A 5,946-nucleotide genomic window follows, 5' to 3' on the forward strand; every position below is an offset into this window, starting at 1 on the left:
ATATGTTTTATTCGTTTGTGATATATAACTTTTAAAATTAGTCAATATTATTATGCCGTTATTGTTTATGAAAGTAACTGTTGTAAAATTAGTTGTTATAAATTTTTTTCTTGAATATTAATATCTTTTAATAGTAAATTATTTTTGAATTTATAAATTTAAATAATATTATTGAAAAAAATAGTAACTACATTAATTTTAATAACTTTAATTAACTAATTAAGTGGGACCACAATAGAGACTAAAGTTAGTTTTTCCTAATGGAGAAGAGATGGATGCTTTGAGTTTCTATTTACTGTTTATGATGCAAAAGCGGGTGTGAAACTACTTTTTATGATAGGTGGGATATAAATAGGGATTGGGAAGAGTTTCCTATTGGAGATGGTCTTAGGAGAATATAATTATTACCTCAATCTTATTCAAAATATATTTGAATAATTCTCCACATACAAGCGTTTTTCCATACAAGTCATTTATATTGACGCGCTTCGAGCCGTTACTGCACGTTCTTCTTCTTCTTCTTACTGCACGTTCTTCTTCCTCTTCTTTTTCCTCCTCCTCATCCTCCTCCTCCTCCTCCTCTTCTTCTTCTTCTTCTTCTTCTTCTTCTTCTTCTTCTTCTCTTTCGTTATCATCGTCACCAACACCACCACTTCCTCCTCGTCCTCTTCCTCCTTCTTTTTCATTGAAATTTTTTCTAGTTATTTTTTCTGTTAGTAGTTTATGATTCTGTAGGTGAATAATGTTTCATTATTGATGGTTTGAATTGAATATAATGTAAAAGTTATGCATTAAAAAAATATATTTTCTGTATTTGCAGTAAATTTGGGTGTAACACGAAGATATTTGGGTGTAACATGAAGATATTTTGGTGTATTTTAAGAATTTTTTGCTGATTTTCACAATTTGAGACAAAACGGCACTGTTTGATTCATTAGAAAAGAAAAAAGAAAACAAAATGTAAAACCTAATTCGATTTGCCCTAAGCTCAGCACTCAGCATCAATGTTCTTCTTCTTCTCGAGTTCTCTTCCTCTCTCACTCCCTCAGCAAAAGAAAAATTCATCACTTGCTCTGTCTAGCTTGTAGCTACCCCTGTGTAACCGCTGCGTCGCTGTTGCAACTTCTTGAAGCCGCCGTCCCTAGTCCCTACTGTGTTCGTCTTCTGTATCGCTCGAAACTGCCATCTGCACTGCAACTCATTTCGTGTCGTTCCTCAGTCGCGTAGCCTCTGTTTTCCCATGCTGGCTTTGTTCCACTGCGCTCCACTCCTTCTCTGCTCTAGTTCCGTCACGCTTCACCCTCCTTTGCTATAGTTTCTCCACGCTCCATCCTCTGCTACTCTAGTTTTGCTGCGCTCCACCCTCCTCGGCTCTAGTTCTGTGGCGGTCCAAGCCACCTCTTCTTCAGTTCTGTCGTGTCTAGCCTTCGGTCGTGCTCCTTCACCTCTGTGTTCTAGAAGGTATTTTTACCGTAATTATTGTTTTAATTGGTTTAGTATTGTTGATTTGTGTTTTTTCTTCTTCATTATTGTTGTTGTCACTGTGGTTTAGGGTTGTTAATTATATTCTTGATTCTGTTATGCTGTTGTTGTTCTGTTGTCTTTAATTTTTTCTAAAACTGTGATTTTTTGTTCTTGAACTTGTTAAGTTGTTAATTTGTTAAATTGTTAGTCTGCTATGTTTTAATTTGCTAAACTGTTTGGTTCCTATGATTTTCTAATTTGCTGTGATTTATATTTTATTATAAAACGATTATTCTGATTAAATAACGATTGAATCAATGAACCAATAGCTAGAATGGTTTGATGATCGGTTCGATTTTTATAATTTTGGTTTTTCTATATATTTTTTTGAGTATATACTATAGTTCTAAAAACCAGATCAGACCGATTAGTCGGACCGTGAACCGATGGTATTACCCCATTCGGTCTTCCGAAAGAAACCGTTTCTCCAGCTTTCTGTCGTCCGTCGCTGTCCCTCAAACCTACTACCCACTCCGGAGGTAATGCCTCGAATGCTCAGTGGCTCAGTTCTCAGTGTTTGTTCTTGGTTGATTGGCTTTCCTTACAATTATTCAATCATACTCATGAGGGAGACAGAGACATGCAACAGTTATTCAATCAAACAATCATATCTAAAAAAAATTACCTGAAAGTTCGCAGACGCTTTTAGCAGAGCATAAAAGAGGGAGATAGAGACACCGAGTGACCAAGACAGGGAGCAGGGGTGGAGCACTTTCGAATGGGACCAAAACCTAATTAGTAGCCTCCTTGGTTACAACATGAACATGGGATCTAATGCTAAGGGTGCTTCTGACGATCAAATCTCACAGATTCCAAGTTGGAGATATAAACAAGTTCATGATTATCATGCCTTGGATCATTACAATCATGATGATTGTTCTCAAACATTCATCAATGAGGATCAAGTAAGGAATAATGAATTTATTAACTTACCTCTTCTATACATATACATTAAAAGGAACATGTTACAATGCAACTATCTTTTTAGTGTCTTTCACTCAATTGAATAGTTTTTTAAGTTCACTAATAAGTAATTTATAAGAGACATGCTACACATACAAGTCTTATTGGCATACAAGTTTATATAAGTTAACTCTAATTTAATAAAATTCACTTTTATAATGCAAGAAAGAAGAGGAAGAGTTTTGAATTATACAAAACTTATCAATACACATACACAAAAAATTTTTAAACAATACAATATAAATGACTTGTATGTGTAAATAACTTATATATAAAGAATAATTCAATTTATAAATTTTAAAATCCAGATTTTAATATGTTTATCAAAATAATTTATATTTTGATAATAGATAAAAAATAAATTATTATTAATCCTATTCCCATCTATATTATTATTAATTTTGTAATATAAAGTAACAAATTAGTTATGGTCGGTGACTTGGTGTGATGACAGGAGTGTTGCATTTGCTTGAACAGGTACAAAAAAACAAAGAAGAAGTTAGGCAACTGCCCTGTATCCATCTCTTCCATAAAAAATGTGTGGATCAATGGCTAAGAATTATATCATGCTGCCCTCTTTGTAAACAAGGATTACAAAGGAAGCAATAATAGCAGCAGAAACAAATCAAACAAAATTCACCAAGAGAATTTTTAATAATTTTATTCCATATATTAGTTCTTTATTTATTTTTGTTGGTCATATATATGTACACACTTTACACACACGGGTTACTTGAGTGAGAATTTACATGTACAGAACACGCCGCCACCAGTAATTCATATTAAATTGAATATTTAAAAATTGAGATTGCAAGCATAAAACTTCTTGTCTTTTTTTTTTCTCTTTAATTTCACCAAACATATTGTACAAGCATGGGTGAGTTTTAGGATGCGCCTGCCCAGTTCAAGCGCTCAAGATGCCGATAGCTTTTTGTCGTGTTGGAGGTTGGTTTGAGTATTAACCACGTGTACACTCAATTGACGTTGATGGTAAAGGACGTGTTGTTTCTAACCTGCACAGAGTTAGAACGGGTTTATAATATTTACAAATGTATCTATTGTGTCTTAGGTGAGAACATAATATATATATTTATGGGAAGTCAATATTAAATATTTGCTTTCATCAGGTTGAATAGACAATGGAGTGATTAGACTGTGTTTGTTTTTAAATTTGTAAAGGTGTGATATTAATTTTTGTGTATAATTATAAAACGGTGGTAATATATTTTTTTATGGCTGTATATATATTTGATTTTGGACTTGTTCCAAAAAAAAAATTGATTTGGACAAAACAAAACACTAGCTTAATTTAAATCAATCCGAAATTCAAGAAATAAGTGTGCCTATAAACTGTTAGTTTCGAAAAAAAAAAATTATTGTTACAAGTTATAAAGTTAATTTATAGAACTTAACGTTATAGTTAGTAATTGATGTATGTTTATGAAATGAGAATTATTGTTATAGTATTGTAATGAATTATTGATTAGGTGACTATGGAATAGAAAAGAAAGAGTTGACACATTGATAATTATTTTTACATTAGCTAATGAACTGCTTACCTTAGCTAATGAACTGCTTACCTTTTTGTAGCTCATATTTTTTTTTTAATTTTCATTTTCAACTCAAACGTAAACTAATTATCAAAATAAAAATTACTAATATCTAATAACAATTCATAATAAGTCAAAGTTAAAATAATTTAATTTGTACAAATAAAAAATGTTTCTAGTTATTAGACAAAAACAACTTTTGCATAATAATTTATAATTATTAGCTCAAATAAAATATTTTTATTTTTTCTATAAGAAAATGAAGTACTAACTTTTCAAACGGTTCTCCTTGCGAAATGAGAATGGCATTTCAAAGTCAAAGAATGTTAGAATTTTTCCATGCTCATTTACATTTACAGAAGCAGCAACTTTTCTCAAATTTTTTTATATTAAATTTTCCCAAATTTTTTTTTATCTTGCCCAGACTTTCACTTCATAACAGTATTCATCCTTTTATGAGTGTGGGTTTTTTAGTCTAAGTTTCAAGATTTTTTTCATAATTTAACAAGTATTCAAGTAAAGTTTTGACCCATCTTTTTATAGGTGTTATTTACTTGTCTGGATCTTTTATGAGCCAATTAACATAAAAAAAAAAAAAAAGGAAAAAATGAAAATATATTAAGCATCAAAGACTACTATATAATATATCTTCTTAGCTAGGGTCAAAATGAAATTTTAAAGAAGACCCGCTAACAAAGCAGCAACTTCGACCAGAGAACAGGCTAATGTTGCGCCTCATTGTGACAGACCGACAGCACTTCTTAAAACTCACCTACAAGCATGAAGCATATCTTTGTATTGAATAATGAATCCTTCTTATCCATGCAACTAGTAAAAGAGATTTCTCCAAAATCATTTGGATTTTATTCATGATAAGGTTTAACTTAGATTCTTAAAGTTTTACTTTATATTATTAAAAAATAAAATATTATTTAATTCTTAATATTCCAGTTAAATCTTAATTATAAATTTAATATTTAAACTATTTTATTTTTATCTCAAATATTTTATTTTTTATTTCTGTTCTTTGATGAAAATAAATTTTTTTATCTATTATTATCTTATTCTTTCTCTTGTTCTTTTGATGTCACTCTTGAATTACTACAACTACAATTGTTATCATGGTCTAGAAAAAGATGATAATGAAAAAAAAAGTATATTTGAAAGAAATAAAGTTTGATCAAAAGATTAAAATAAAATAAGATGTTTATAACAAAAATAGGATATTTCCAAACAAAATTGTTAAGTTACAACCTCAAACCTACAAAAAGAATAAAGTTCGATGAATGACTTTTGATCAATTAAAGATTCTTTTGACATTATCATTAAGAATAAGTAATTTACAGCAAAAACCATAACAAATACACAAAAAGAAAACATAAACACAATCACACAAGCATAACACCCAAAATGCAAAGAAAGCACCACAACCAAAAATAAAGAAATAATAATCCCAGACTAGAGAGGCACCAGCTGCATGATAACATGTCCAAGCACACCATCACAATAATTCCATTCTCCAGAACCACCTAAGCTTCCATAAATAGACCCACCAAAAATTCATGCTACACCAAACCTCCATGCAAAAAGTACTCCTATATTGTATGATAATAATCTCTAACAAGTAGCTAGGCACCAATAAATCAATAATTGTCCATTGGCCCCATTCGAGCACTACTCATCATATATAAATGCAATGAATCCAATTTACTAATTGTTAGACTACTATCGAACCATATAGCAAAAATGATAGAGATATTATATTCTTGGTCCTGTAAAAACAAAACGCACCAACCCCTTACCATCAACTTCTATCTATACCACATTATTATTCTTTCAGCCTGTGTTGTTATTAAATTAATTTCACCAAAAATAAGTGGCGATTTTGTCCAACAATCATATTAGATGT

General features: G+C 30.8%; 1 long non-coding RNA gene across 1 annotated transcript; it reads left to right on the forward strand.

The window, feature by feature from the left end:
- Window positions 2,263–3,322, forward strand: LOC110263916. Its single transcript, XR_002349646.1, has 2 exons — window positions 2,263–2,429; window positions 2,942–3,322. It is a non-coding gene; the product is annotated as an uncharacterized LOC110263916 (long non-coding RNA).

Source organism: Arachis ipaensis, chromosome B06, assembly GCF_000816755.2.
Source record: "Arachis ipaensis cultivar K30076 chromosome B06, Araip1.1, whole genome shotgun sequence".
Taxonomy (NCBI): domain Eukaryota; kingdom Viridiplantae; phylum Streptophyta; class Magnoliopsida; order Fabales; family Fabaceae; genus Arachis; species Arachis ipaensis.